The sequence below is a fragment of the Aquarana catesbeiana genome, linkage group LG11 (assembly GCF_042186555.1).
Source record: "Aquarana catesbeiana isolate 2022-GZ linkage group LG11, ASM4218655v1, whole genome shotgun sequence".
NCBI classification, from domain to species: domain Eukaryota; kingdom Metazoa; phylum Chordata; class Amphibia; order Anura; family Ranidae; genus Aquarana; species Aquarana catesbeiana.
The window spans coordinates 253,596,632-253,611,711 of record NC_133334.1 but is presented as its reverse complement, the minus strand read 5'-3'; the positions used below and the strand labels follow the sequence as shown (position 1 = coordinate 253,611,711).

Here is a 15,080-nt window from a genome sequence, read left to right as displayed (position 1 = left end):
TTATACATATATGTATTAACATTTATATATGTACACTGTGATTTATATATATTTTTTCTCAGTTCATTCTGAGATTATTCATTAGTGCTGCACTTATCCTCTATATGTTTTCTAAATTTTGCAATTGATCTATTGCTGTGCTGGCTGCTTTTAGACAACCATTGTAGACAGCGCGGTATATTTGTTTTATTTTTTGCACTGCAGGGGGATTGGTTCTAGCCCATGCACCCCTTCCATCTGCTGTCTGGGCCCCCTGTGTGCCCCTTTCCTAAGCAGCACTGGCGGCTTCCCTCCTCTCCTCGCCCAGCTGCTGCGGGCACAAAGGGGGATGTTTCCGGGTGGAGAGTGGGGGAAGGCCGGGTAAATATGTCATTTACTGGCCACTTCCATTCCTGAATTAACACAGTCAACGATCAACAACAATCACTCCTGTGTCCATTCATCACTGAAGCATAGTAAACTGTATTTACTATGTTTCAGTTTGTGAATGAGCAGGAAGCCTCAGAGTGTTTCCTATTCATTCATCTGTGCAGCTGAGGCTGCAGAGAAAGGGACTGATAAATCAGATGTCCTCAGTCACTTTCCGGGGGCCCTGTCAGGTAGGCTGTATGGGGCCCCGTGTTTTCTAACAGCATCCCTGTACGGATCCCATGAAAGAAGAACTACTTGGCTCAGACATTCCAATAGAACCCAGTCACCAGGATCTTGTGGAACAGTAAGTGCTCACAAGGCCAGGGAACAGCCCATTCAGCTTCCTCCTGGTGCCTTCTAGTAAGGTTCTGCAGACTGGATCTCTCAGGTGAAAATCAGGGTGTTAAAGATTACCTTAGATGGGGCCTCGATGAGCAGCAACTGTACTTGGTAGGACTTGGTAGCCACCCTGAACCCAAACTGGTGGAATCCCTTCTACAGGAAGACCTCGCTACGCTACACACTATTTATCAGCCCCTCCAGCCACCTACTGGACCACCCCTCTCAGGGATTGACTGGTACTCAATAAATATTGACCTACATATGTTCCAGAAGCCTCCAGAATGCAGGGGAGAAAAGTCAAACATGCAGCCTGTGAAACCAAGAGCAGCCCAAAGAAATTAACCATTGCTCCATTGTGAGTCACACAAAAAAAATTACCTAATATCCAAGCAGCCTTTGCAGGAGGGTGCTACTTATATATAGCACTATGGCAGGTCCCTTATATATAGATAGCACTATGGTTCTATATATAGATAATGCTATAGTAAGTCCCTTATATATAGATTTCTTTATAGTATATCTTCTATGAATATATAGCGCCATAGTAAGTCTAATATGTGTATGTGTATATATATATATATATATATATAGTGGGGACGGAAAGTATTCAGACCCCCTTAAATTTTTCACTCTGTTATATTGCAGCCATTTGCTAAAATCATTTAAGTTCATTTTTTTCCTCATTAATGTACACACAGCACCCCATATTGACAGAAAAACACAGAATTGTTGACATTTTTGTAGATTTATTAAAAAAGAAAAACTGAAATATCACATGGTCCTAAGTATTCAGACCCTTTGCTCAGTATTTAGTAGAAGCCCCCTTTTGATCTAATACAGCCATGAGTCTTTTTGGGAAATGCAACAAGTTTTTCACACCTGGATTTGGGGATCCTCTGCCATTCCTCCTTGCAGATCCTCTCCAGTTCTGTCAGGTTGGATGGTAAACGTTGGTGGACAGCCATTTTTAGGGCTCTCCAGAGATGCTCAATTGGGTTTAAGTCAAGGCTCTGGCTGGGCCATTCAAGAACAGTCACGGAGTTGTTGTGAAGCCACTCCTTTGTTATTTTAGCTGTGTGCTTAGGGTCATTGTCTTGTTGGAAGGTAAACCTTCGGCCCAGTCTGAGGTCCTGAGCACTCTGGAGAAGGTTTTCGTCCAGGATATCCCTGTACTTGGCCGCATTCATCTTTCCCTCAATTGCAACCAGTCATCCTGTCCCTGCAACTGAAAAACACCCCCACAGCACAATGCTGCCACCACCATGCTTCACTGTTGGGACTGTATTGGACAGCTGATGAGCAGTGCCTGGTTTTCTCCACATATACCGCTTAGAATTAAGGCCAAAAAGTTCTATCTTGGTCTCTTCAGACCAGAGAATCTTATTTCTCACCATCTTGGAGTCCTTCAGGTGTTTTTTAGCAAACTCCATGTGGGCTTTCATGTGTCTTGCACTGAGGAGAGGCTTCCGTTGGGCCACTCTGCCATAAAGCCCTGGAGGACTGCAGTGATGGTTGACTTTCTACAACTTTCTCCCATCTCCCGACTGCATCTCTGGACCTCAGCCACAGTGATCTTTAGGTTCTTCTTTACCTCTCTTACCAAGGCTCTTCTCCCCCGATAGCTCAGTTTGGCCAGACGGCCAGCTCTAGGAAGGGTTCTGATCATCCCAAACGTCTTCCATTTAAGGATTATGGAGGCCACTGTGCTCTTAGGAACCTTAAGTGCAGCAGAATTTTTTTTGTAACCTTGGTCAGATCTGTGCCTTGCCACAATTCTGTCTCTGAGCTCTTCAGGCAGTTTCTTTGACCTCATGATTCTCATTTGCTCTGACATGCACTGTGAGCTGTAAGTTCTTATATAGACAGGTGTGTGGCTTTCCTAATCAAGTCCAATCAGTATAATCAAACACAGCTGAACTCAAATGAAGGTGTAGAACCATCTCAAGGATGATCAGAAGAAATGGACAGTGCCTGAGTTAAATATATGAGTGTCACAGCAAAAGGTCTGAATACTTAGGACCATGTGATATTTCAGTTTTTCTTTTTTTAAAAATCTGCAAAAATGTCAACAATTCTATGTTTTTCTGTCAATATGGGGTGCTGTGTGTACATTAATGAGGAAAAAATGAACTTAAATGATTTTAGCAAATGGCTGCAATATAACAAAGAGTAAAAAATTTAAGGGGGTCTGAATACTTTCCATCCCCACTGTGTATATATATATATATATATATATATATATATATATATATATAGTATATGTCCCTTGTGTGTATATTTAGAAAGCGCTATGCTAAGTCTATTATGCATATATACAGTATCTCTAGTATACCTACAGTATGTCCCTTATGAATATATAAGGCTATGGTAAGTCTCCTATGTATCTCTAGTATATGTCCCTAAGTATATATCAAGCTCACTGATGGTGTTATCAAACCTGCACCTGATCTCCCAGCCTAATGGGGCACTTGGATGAGGATTAAAGTGTTCATACAACTTATTTTTATTACTCACAAACAATTTTCTAACTTGGTGAAAGATCTTTTTAGAACTAGGCCCATCCTTTCCTGTCCTGACAGAAAGAAGTCCTGAATCACAAACATGTCATCATGGGGTGACTCTGCAGCCTGTTCACCCACATGGAGGTCTGTCCCTGTCTGTCATCCTCGGGGACACGGCCTACCTAAAATCTCACCTAAGATTTGACCTCTAATGGTTCACCTACCACCTCAAGGGAATGGAGGACATCAGAGTATCCAAAGGGACTGTCCTGCTGTCCAGAACAAGTGATGACATCCACATGCCGCCCAAGTTTTTGAGATGGGAACTAGGGGCACCTATTAGCAAAAGTATGTACCATAGGACACACACCCCTGCCATGTCCTTTAAATGAGAAATATACAAAAATGATTAGTTAAACCCACAAATGTTTTTTTTTTCACCACTACTATTCCTTTACATTGGCTTTTGAAATTTACAAATGAAGCAATTTAGATATTTTATGAAAAGTTTAGTACTGAGAAATACTTTTTGAAAGATAAAAGGTGCATTTTATATACAACTATGTACAGTAGATCAGAGTAAAATGAGGGACAAATGAGAAGGAAAGAGGGACAGAGGGACTTTGTTCCAAATCAGGGACAGTCACTCGAAATCAGGGAGTTTCATCAACCTACAGACGGGTGCCATGATAAAAGGTCAGAGGCATCAAGGAGCCACCAGGGTCTCTTCCTTTACTCTATTATCTAGAAAATCTAGCAGGCATGGCGGGAACCCCTTATAACGGGCACAGCAGGCTTGTACATTGGGGAACCCAGTGCACGAATGGTGGGAACCTTTCATAATGGGCACAAAGGGTTTGCAGGCCTGGGAACTCAGTGCAGAGATGGTGGGAACCCCTCATAATGGGCACAAGGGTGTGCAGGCCTGGGAACTCAGTGCAGAGATGGTGGGAACCCCTCATAATGGGCACAGAAGGTGTACAGACCTGGGAACTCAGCACAGGGATGGTGGGAACCCTTCATAATGGGAACAAAGGGTGTGCAGACCTGGGAACTCAGCACAGGGATGGTGGGAACCCTTCATAATGGGAACAAAGAGTGTGCAGACCTGGGAACTCAGTACAGAGATGGTGGGAACTCCTCGTAATGGACATAGCCGGTGTGTAGAACCAGGAACTCAACACAGGGTTATAACGAACCCCTCATAATGGACACAACAGATGTACAGACCTTGGAACTCAGCACAGGGATGTTGGGAAACATCTCATAATGGACACAACAGGCATGCAGAACTGAGAATTCAGTGCAGAGATGGTGGGAACCCTTCATAATGGCCACACAGTGTGTGCAGACTTGGGAACTCAGTGCAGAGATAGTGTGAAGCCCTCAAAATGGGCACAAAAGGTGTGTAGACCCAGGAACTCAACACAGGGAGGATGGGAAACTCTCGCAATGGGCACTGCATGTGTACAGATATGGGAACTCGGTACAGAGATGGTGGCAATCCCTCATAATGAGAACAGAGGGTTTGCAAACCTGGGAACTCAGTGCAGGGAAGATGGGAACCCCTCATAATGGGCACTGCAGGTGTACAGACCCATGAACTCAGCACAGGTACAGTGGAAGCCCCTCATAACAGGTATAGAAGGTTTTACAAACCCTGGAACTCAGCACAGGGATGGTGGGAAGCTCTCATAATGGGCAAAACAGGTGTTCATCCCTGGGGACTCAGCTCTGGAATAGTGGGAACCTCCTTTAATAGGAGCAGCCGGTGTACAGACCCAGGAACTCAGAACAAACATGGCGGGAACAGTAGGTGTGCAGAGCCGGGAGCCCAGAACAGGGATGGTGGGAACCCCTCACAACGGGCACAGCAGGAATTCAGCACAGCGGTCTCACAAGTATAGTCCTCAGCATCCAGAAAACACTGAATTCTCAGTTCAGAGTGGACCAGCCCTTTCATTGTCTTTGCCCATCATAACACTGGCTCTGCCAAAGTCTCTTATTCCCTTTCCCCAGAATCTGTTGGCTGCTTCCGGATAAATCCAATTAGAAGAATACAGCAGGGAGAAGACAAAGTGCCAAAATTCCAATAATAGAGAATAAAATGATTAAAGTCGCCGCTAGACGTTTTCTGGCTCTCAGATCTCCCTGGGGACATAGGATCAGTGAAGTCAGTATATCTCCAACCCCTCTTTGCCAGACTGAATAGTGCCAGAAGATATTAAACCAGAACTCTGGGCAGATATAAGATGACTTCACTCTTATGATCGTAAAATACAATTGTTAGTTATTGCTCAAATCTCTGTTTCCAACATGTGATCTCATAATCTGACCAAAAGAAATATGAACGTCTTCATGAATAAAGTATCTTAGTGATGCAGATCAATGGAAATCAATCAATAAGATTCTTCCCTGGCCTATCAAGTGAATTTGATCAAATCAAAATGTAATCTAAATTGATCGGAAGGGAAGTTTTGACGATTCGATTGATTTTGGATTGAAACGTTTTGATCAAATTGCACATCGATCAGATCAGATAAAAAAAAAAATCCAGATGTGTGTGACCACCATAAGTACCTGAATTATATCTAGTATCAATATTCAATAATCATTATTGCAGGGCTCACACTTTGGGAACTATAAGCAGCACAAGCAGCCGTTGTGCTGAAGTGCAAGGAGCATGCTGATAGGAGGAGAGAGCGGAGTGACAGAGAGATGAGCTCATTAGTCTGTTGCTTTTCCTTGCACTGTCCAATGACAGGCTGGGGGAGGGACAAGACCTGTAAGTGTTACTGAACTACAGCAGTGCAAAATCAGGTCTCCTACCCTGTGCTGTGTGGCAGAGCTGTGTAAATCTCAGGACTGGATTTACAGAAATAAAAATTTGTTTGCAGGTAAAACAGCTCCCCTATATGTATTTTATATGTGAATTTAAGCAGATGTTAGGTATTACATTTAATCATCTTTGATTGCAGTATACAGCTGACTGCAAACTTTACATTGTGATTGTACAATCTGCAATAGATCCACCAACAACCACCGGATTGGATATATTGGATTGTTTCATGAGGCCCTCACTGTACAGAGCTGATGAAAAAAGTAAAGGTGCAACCAGATTGTATCATGTATGGCCAGATTTAGGAGTCTGTAAGGATAGTGGGGTGGGGCGAGATGGGAATAGATCTCTGCTCTGTATTGTGCTGGGAAAAATGGGAACAGGCCAGTGACACCAGTGACCAGTGACACCAGCAAACTTCAGACCGCTGCAAGGTCCTTCAGTCTAAGTGGACATAAAGTTTCCGCCATATACATTGCACATGGAGGGACTTCCCTGGGGATTCTTATGTATTAATTTATTATTCTCAGCGGCTGATCTACATATAGCAAAGATACTGCAGGTCAAGAAGTGAGATTGTTCTCCAGGGAGCAGGAAGGACGCAGAGAGCAGCTGTCACAGATCGCAGCTAGGAAGTATGAACTAAGATTGGATGAGGATGGGTGACTCTGGGTTGCATTAAATGTATATTATTTTAACGATTGTTTACTTTTAAATGGTCATTCTGCAGTGAGATCCAAAGAGGAGCAAAAGTGGGAGGAAGCCACTATGTGAGTTCAGTCCCCTCCTTGGGGAGTCTAAACAATCCGTGAAGATTTTTACCGTACGTGTTTTCATTGAAAAGGGAAAGTCCCACTCTGTATCACTTACCCTGCCCAACCACAGCATTGCACAACCTGAGCCTTGTGTGCTCTGTGTGTGCTGATTCCATGTGGGACGGGCCCAGATCCCAGCGTGAACATGCATCTTAAAGAGAACTCCAGCTTGGTGAACAAATTATATAACATTAGAAATGTTGCATTGGTCATTCCATAAAGCCTAAAACCCTGTGTCATACCCTCCGCACTTCTCTCCTGAACATACTGCCCCCTGTCATACCCTCCGCACTCCTCTCCTGTACATACTGCCCCCCTGTCTTACCCTCCGCACTTCTCTCCTGTACATACTGCCCGCTGTCATACCCTCCGCACTTCTCTCCTAAACATACTGCCCCCTGTCATACCCTCCGCACTTCTCTCCTGTACATACTGCCCCCTGTCATACCCTCCGCACTTCTCTCCTGTACATACTGCCCCCTGTCATACCCTCCGCACTCCTATCCTGTACATACTGCCCCCTGTCATACCCTCCGCACTCCTCAAATGTATATACTGCCCTCCTGTTTTACCCTCCGCACTTCTCTCCTGTACATACTGCCCCCTGTCTTACCCTCCGCACTCCTCTTCTGTACATACTGCCCCCCTGTCTTACCCTCTGCACTTCTCAAATGTACATACTGCCCCCCTGTCTTACCCTCCACACTCCTCAAATGTATATACTGCCCCCCTGTCATACCCTCCGCACTCCTCAAATGTACATACTGCCCCCCTGTCTTACCCTCCGCACTTCTCTCCTGTACATGCTGCCCCTTGTTATACCTTCCACACTCCTCTCCTGTACATACTGCCCCTTGTTATACCTTTCACACTCTTCTTCTGTACACACTGTCCCCTGTCATACCCTCCACACTCATCTCCTGTATATACTGCCCCCTGTCCTACCCTTCACACTCCTCTCCTGTACATACTGCCCTCTGTCATACCCTCCACACTCCTCTCCTGTACATACTGCCCCCTGTCCTACCCTCCACACTCCTCTCCTGTACATACTGCCTCCTGTCATAACCTCCGCACTCCTCTTCTATACATACTGCCCCCTGTCACACCTTCCACACTCCTCTCCTGTACATACTGCCCCTTGTCATACCTTCCACACTCCTCTCCTATACATACTGCCCACTGTCATACCCTCCACACTCCTCTTCTGTACATACTGCCCACTGTCATAACCTCCATACTCCTCTCCTGTGCATACTGTCCGGTCATACCTTCCACACTCCTCTCCTGCGCATACTGCCCCCTTCCATACCCTCCACACTCCTCTCCTGTACATACTTCCCACTGTCATACCCTCCACACTTCTCTCCTGTACATACTGCCCCCTGTCATACCTTCCACACTCCTCTCCTGCACATACTGCCCCCTTCCATACCCTCCACACTCCTCTCCTGTACATACTTCCCACTGTCATACCCTCCACACTTCTCTCCTGTACATACTGCCCCCTGTCATACCCTCCGCACTCCTCTCCTGTACATACTGCTCCCTGTCATACCCTCCGCACTCCTCTTCTGTACATACTGCCCCCTGTCATACCCTCCGCACTCCTCAAATTTATATACTGCCCCCCTGTTTTACCCTCCGCATTTCTCTCCTGTACATACTGCCCCCTGTCATACCCTCTACACTCCTCTCCTGTACATACTGCTCCCTGTCATACCCTCCGCACTCCTCTTCTGTACATACTGCCCCCTGTCATACCCTCCGCACTCCTCAAATTTATATACTGCCCCCCTGTTTTACCCTCCGCATTTCTCTCCTGTACATATTGCCCCCTGTCATACCCTCCGCACTCCTCTTCTGTACATACTGCCCCCTGTCATACCCTCCGCACTCCTCAAATGTACATACTGCCCCCCTGTCTTACCCTCCACACTCTGCCCCCTGTCGTACCATCTATGTTCCTCTTCTGTACATACTGCCCCCTGTCATACCCTCCGCACGCCTCTCCTTTACATACTGCCCCCTGTCATACCCTTCACACTTCTCTCCTGTTAATGTACATACTGCCCCCTGTCATACCCTCCACACTCCTCTCCTGTACATACTGCCCCTTGTTATACCTTCCACACTCCTCTACTGTACATACTGCCCCCCTGCCATACCCTCCACACTCCTCTCCTGTACATACTGCCCCCTGTCGTACCCACCACACTCCTCTCCTGTACATACTGCCCCCTGTCATACCTTTCACACTCCTCTCCTGTACATACTGCCCCCTGTCCTACCCTCCACACTCCTCTCCTGTACATACTGCCCCCTGTCATAACCTCCGCACTCCTCTTCTATACATACTGCCCCCTGTCACACCTTCCACACTCCTCTCCTGTACATACTGCCCCTTGTCATACCTTCCACAGTCCTCTCCTGTACATACTACCCTCTGTCATACCCTCCACGCTCCTCTCCTATACATACTGCCCACTGTCATACCCTCCACACTCCTCTTCTGTACATACTGCCCACTGTCATAACCTCCATACTCCTCTCCTGCACATACTGCCCCCTGTCATACCCTCCACATTCATCTCCTGTACATACTGCCCCTGTCATACCCTCCACATTCATCTCCTGTACATACTGCCCACTGTCATTCCCCTCACACTCCTCTCCTGTACATACTGCCCCCCTGTCATACCTTCCACACTCCTCTCCTGTACATACTGCTCCTAGTCATACCCTCCACACTCCTCTCCTGTACATACTGCCCAATGTCATACCCTCCACACTCCTCTCCTGTACATACTGCCCACTGTCATACCCTCCACACTCCTCTCCTGTACATACTGCCCACTGTAATACCTTCCATGCGCTTTTCCTGATTATTGTACTCTTTAATCTCAAGCTTCACCACAAAACTATACACATAGCTTCTACTTCTTGTTGATTTTTCTGTATATAAAATATTTCTTCGGAATGGTTTCTGATATCCTGACCCTTCTCTTGGACTGACAGTTTTTCTAGTTTCTTATAAAATGAGACTTCTCATCCATCTGACCTTCCTATAGGCAGCAATGGCTGAGAACATGTGACTTGTGTATATACGAGTCACATGTTCTCAGCCATTGCTGCCTATAGGAATATTGCTATAGGCAGCAATGCCTAAATTGCTGTCTAACGTTTAATGGTCTGTCTGCATATTTGGAATGTATATATTACAAGTATGCAGACAGACCATTAAAGCCGCCAGCCACACCCGATGATTGATGGAGGTTTCATCACACCGATTTACGTATGTTCCCTGTACACAATCTCCATAAACTTTACTTTTGCAGGCACTGGTGTTGTTGTGAATTCCCCAGTACACATGGAGGGGCATGGAAAAGCGAGGTCAGGTGCACTGATACAAAAAGGGACACATAATATACAGTATGCTGTATGTATAAATATCTCTAGCAGAAAAACTAGGGGGTTGCAGCATACATAAAGTTTATTTTAATGTCCATTAGAAGATAACGTTTTAGATTGTCTAGTTTCGGGCAACAAACTCTTCGTCAGGCTAGGAAATACGGATACTATCTCGGCCTGATGAAGGGTTTTTTGCCCAAAACTCTAGCCAAACTGTATATTTTTTTGTCTAATGGTCATTTACATAAATTTTATGTATACTGCAACCTCCAGTCTTTTAAATTTTGATATATAATGAGCCTGGAAGGCAGGGCCCTGGTGGTGTGCATCAACTATGATAGTCGCAGGTGCTGTCTACCCTTTGAATTTATAAATATCTCTATAAATAAATCAATGCTCATTATATCCAGTATATATTCTGTATATTGAATGCTATTTTTGTTACCTTTTTTGTTAATTTTTATGAATTATAAGACATCAACAAACATTCTTTTTTTTAACAGAAAATCAACAAACATTCTTACATTAACCCTTGAGGCTTGCTCCTTTGGCTCACAATTTATGTATATTGTTCCTAGCTGGCGCGAGGCCTCATTTTATAAATTCAACTAACAATGCAATGTATTGTTTTTCTTGTCTGCCTCGTGATCACTTTTCACCATTCGGTTCCCACTGTAAAAGGAATACAGAAATGGGAATCTGCACAAACTTCCAGTATAAAACCATTATTCAATTCTATCATTATAATGAGACCTCCACACTACAATCCAATCCTTCCGGTATGATTGTTTTCAGTCTGGTCTTTTGTAGATTGCATTGTGCTGAGTGAATTAAATATTGATATATATACCCTGGACACATGCATTTACACGCACAGGAACTTGTGAACTAATGGTATTGCAGTCTTAGTCCGAAGGGTTCAATATTGAGTTGGCCCACCCTTTATAGCTATAGCAGCTTCAACTCTTCTGGGGAGGCCATCCACAAGGTTTAGGAGTGTGTCTATGGGAATGTTTGACCATTCTTTCAGAAGAGCATTTGTGAGGTCAGGCACTGATAGGGGCAAGAAGGCCTGGCTCGCAGTCTCCGCTCAAATTTATCCCAAAGGTGTTCTATCGGGTTGAGGTCAAGTTCCTTCACCCCAAACTCACTCATCCATGTCTTTATAGACTTTACTTTGTGCACTGGTGCTCAGTCATGTTGGAACAGGAAGGGGCCATCCCCAAACTGTTCCCATAAAGTTAGGAGCATGAAACCATCCAAATTGTCTTGGTATGCTGACGCTTTAAGAGTTCCCTTCACTGGAACTAAGGAGCCAAGCCCAACCCCTAAAAAACAACCCCACATCATAATCCCCCCTCCACCAAATGATTTGGACCAGTGCACAAAGCAAGCTCCATAAAGACATGGATGAGCGAGTTTGGGGTGGAGGAATTTGACTAGCCTTCACAGAGTCCTGACCTCAACCCAGTAGAACACCTTTGGGATGAATTAGAGTGCAGACAGAGAACCAGGCCTTCTCATTAACATCAGTGCCTGACCTCACAAATGCTCTTCTGGAAGAATGGTCAAACATTCCCATAGACACACTCCTAAACCTTGTGGACAACCTTCCCAGAAGAGTTGAAGCTGTTATAGCTGCAAAGGGTGGGCCAACTCAATATTGAACCCTACGGACTAAGACTGGGATGTCATTAAAGTTCATGTGTGTGTAAAGGCAGGTGCCCCAATACTTTTGACAATATAGTGTATATATATCTATCTATCTATCCATCTATATATACATATATATATATCGTATTATTCCAATCACAGCTCTCTCCATGTCTACACATATGGGGACTCGTTCACTAAGGACAGAGCACAGCCTATGTTGGAAAAGCCTCCCCAGAAGAGTTGAAGCTGTTATAGCTGCAAAGGGTGGACCAACTCAATATTGAACTATACGGACTAAGACTGGGATGCCATTAAAGTTCAGGTGCATGTAAAGGCAGGCGTCCCAATACTTTTGGTAATATAGTGAATTTCTTATTTTATCCATTTGAATTTTAAAGCATGTGCGGCCTTGTACAACTGTTTTCAATTGGTACAGATAAAAAGGAGATCCGGGAACATTTCTAATGATTTTTCCATGACAGTCAGAGGGGTCGGTGACCCTACTACACCTTACATGGTGGTAACATTCCAATACATGATGAACCTGAGACTTCCTATATATCAAAGAGTCTCATGGAAGAGAAGTTCAACCAATCAGATCCTCCACCAGCTGAGTACAGAGGATTAGAAGACAGAAGATAGACATTTATTGAGGCTGTTCAATTATGTAATACAATTACTAGTTACTTTATTAGGTACACCTTTGGACCCCCTTTTGCCTTCAGAACTGCCTTAATTTTTCGGGGCATAGATTCAACAAGGTGTTGAAAACATTTCTCAGAGATTTTGGTCCATAGTGACATGATAGCATCACGCAGTTGCTACAGATTTGTCGGCTGCATATTCATGATGTGAATCTCCCATTCCTCCACATCCCAAAGATGCTCTATTGGATGAGATGTGGTGAGTGTGGAGAACATTGGAGTACAGTGACCTCATTGTCCAGTGGTGAGATGATTTGGGCTTTGTGACATGGTGCATTATCCTGCTGGAAGGAGCCATCAGAAGATGGGTACACTGTAGTCATAAAGGGATGGACAGGGTCAGGAACAATACTCAAGTAGGCATGTATATAAAGTGAAATTGTTCTCAGTTGTCCAATCATATGCAAGCAATGCCCTTCTTTTTTTTTTCTTCCTTTGTACATGACTGGATATTCAAAAAGAACACAGCTTCACCTTATCTACTAAGACCCATTAACATACCTTTTGCTAAGCAAACCAGTTCTGCTCTTTTAGCAAAAGACTTGCTATTCAAAGCTGATACTTTTCTACCTTCAGGCACTTTGATAAATACAGTCTATTGCTTTGTTGAGCAGTTGAGTGAGGCTTATTGATCTTTGGCATTGGGCCTCATGGCGGGGAAGGAGATACGCGCTCGCCTCTCCCTGTACCACGAAGACACGTCAGGCAGACCTTGGCACCACTGATAATGTTTGCGGAGGAGGAATAATATTCAATTCAGCTGGAAAATATACAATTTTTGGTGAAAACATTTGGTGGGTAGATTTGGGGGAATTTCACAGGAAATAAACACATTGGTCTGTAAAGTTCCCCCAGCTGGGATATTCCAGGGAGGACAGGTGTTGTGAGTACATGAGGAGTCATCAGGGGGGGTGCAGACAGAGCGGGTGCTGATGACGGGTGTTGTGGTGTCCTAGCCGTGTGCCCTCATCCTGGGGTCAGCCTTTGTCACAAGAAGCTGGGTGATATCTGAGTCACAGTAAACTAATTGCTGGGAGGGTCTCCATGGAATCAGATGGTCGGACTTTTCACACTGCTAATGACTTACCCTTTGAACCGGGTCACTTTCCATGTCTGCTATTGTCCTGGTTACATTTTATCTGTGTACAGTGCCTTACTTCATGTATATATCAATTTATTCTCACTTTAGTTTTCCTGTCAGTCTATTTCCTATATAATAATATTATTATATAATCTAACAATAATAAATAATATAAAAAGTGCACTCAAGGTTTCGGATTTACAGCCTCAGGGCTCATTTACTCACTCAGCTCAGTGGCTGGTGTGCAGTGCAATCCGGCTGAGATCAATGCAGCGATAATTATCGCAGAGTCCAGCGGATTGCACAGTTTCCTTTTTTTTTTAACAAACTTTAATGAGATGTCAAAAAAGACATCTCATAAAATTAAATTGCCGGCCGTGCGCTGCTAGGCAGTGGATTGCCTCACATTGCATTTCACTGATAAAAAGTACTGCATGCAGAGGCGGCTGGTGCTCAATTTTCTTGGAGGGGGGCGACCTGCGGCCCCCATCCAGCCAGTGGCCCCCACCCAGCCAGCCAACCACCCCCCACCCCGGCGCTAAATCGATCGCCGATCCCACCCGCTCTATCGATCGCCGCTTTCCCCCATCGTTCTATCGATCGCCGCTTCGCTTGCCCGTCACTTGCCCGTCGCCCACCAGGCCCCCCTCCAGCCTTGCACTTGCCCCATCCAGGTCGCGGCTTCGGCGGCTTTCCCCCCCCCCCCGCATCACCTTCTACCCGCATCTCCTCCCGAGTCTTGGCAGTCACTTCTCCTCCCGGCCAATCAGGACTTGGGACTCGCGGTCAATCGGGTCTTAGGAGACCCAGCCAATCGGGTCTTAGGAGTCCCGGCCAATCGGGTCTCAGGACCCACTTCCTGATTGGCCGGGAGGAGAAACAGGAAGACATTGGCAAAAATGTATTTGCTAATGTCACACAACTGGGCACCATCCACTGCTCTACTGACTGACACCATCCACTGCCCTACTCACACATCCACTGTTCTACTGACACTGTCCACTGCTCTACTGACACCATCCACTGCTCTACTGACACCATCCACTGCTCTACTGACACCATCCACTGCCCTACTGACACCATCCACTGCTCTACTGACACCATCCACTGCTCTACTGACACCATCCACTGCTCTACTCACACATCCACTGCTCTACTGACACCGTCCACTGCTCTACTGACACCATTCACTGCCCTACTGACACCGTCCACTGCTCTACTGACACCATCCACTGCTCTACTGACACCATCCACTGCTCTACTCACACATCCACTGCTCTACTGACACCATCCACTACCCTACTGACACCATCCACTGCT

General features: G+C 45.3%; 1 protein-coding gene across 3 annotated transcripts in view; it reads left to right on the top strand.

Annotated features, from left to right (window-relative positions):
- Positions 1-15,080, top strand: part of IL34 (interleukin 34) — a 49,035-nt gene that overhangs the window by 9,889 nt on the left and 24,066 nt on the right. Inside the window, exon 2 of one of the 3 annotated variants that reach the window (XM_073605654.1) lies at positions 12,135-12,297. The exons of the other annotated variants lie outside the window; for them this stretch is intronic. The gene's annotated coding sequence lies outside the window, so the exon portion shown is untranslated. The remainder of the gene's footprint in view (positions 1-12,134; positions 12,298-15,080) is intronic. 3 annotated transcript variants of the gene reach the window in all.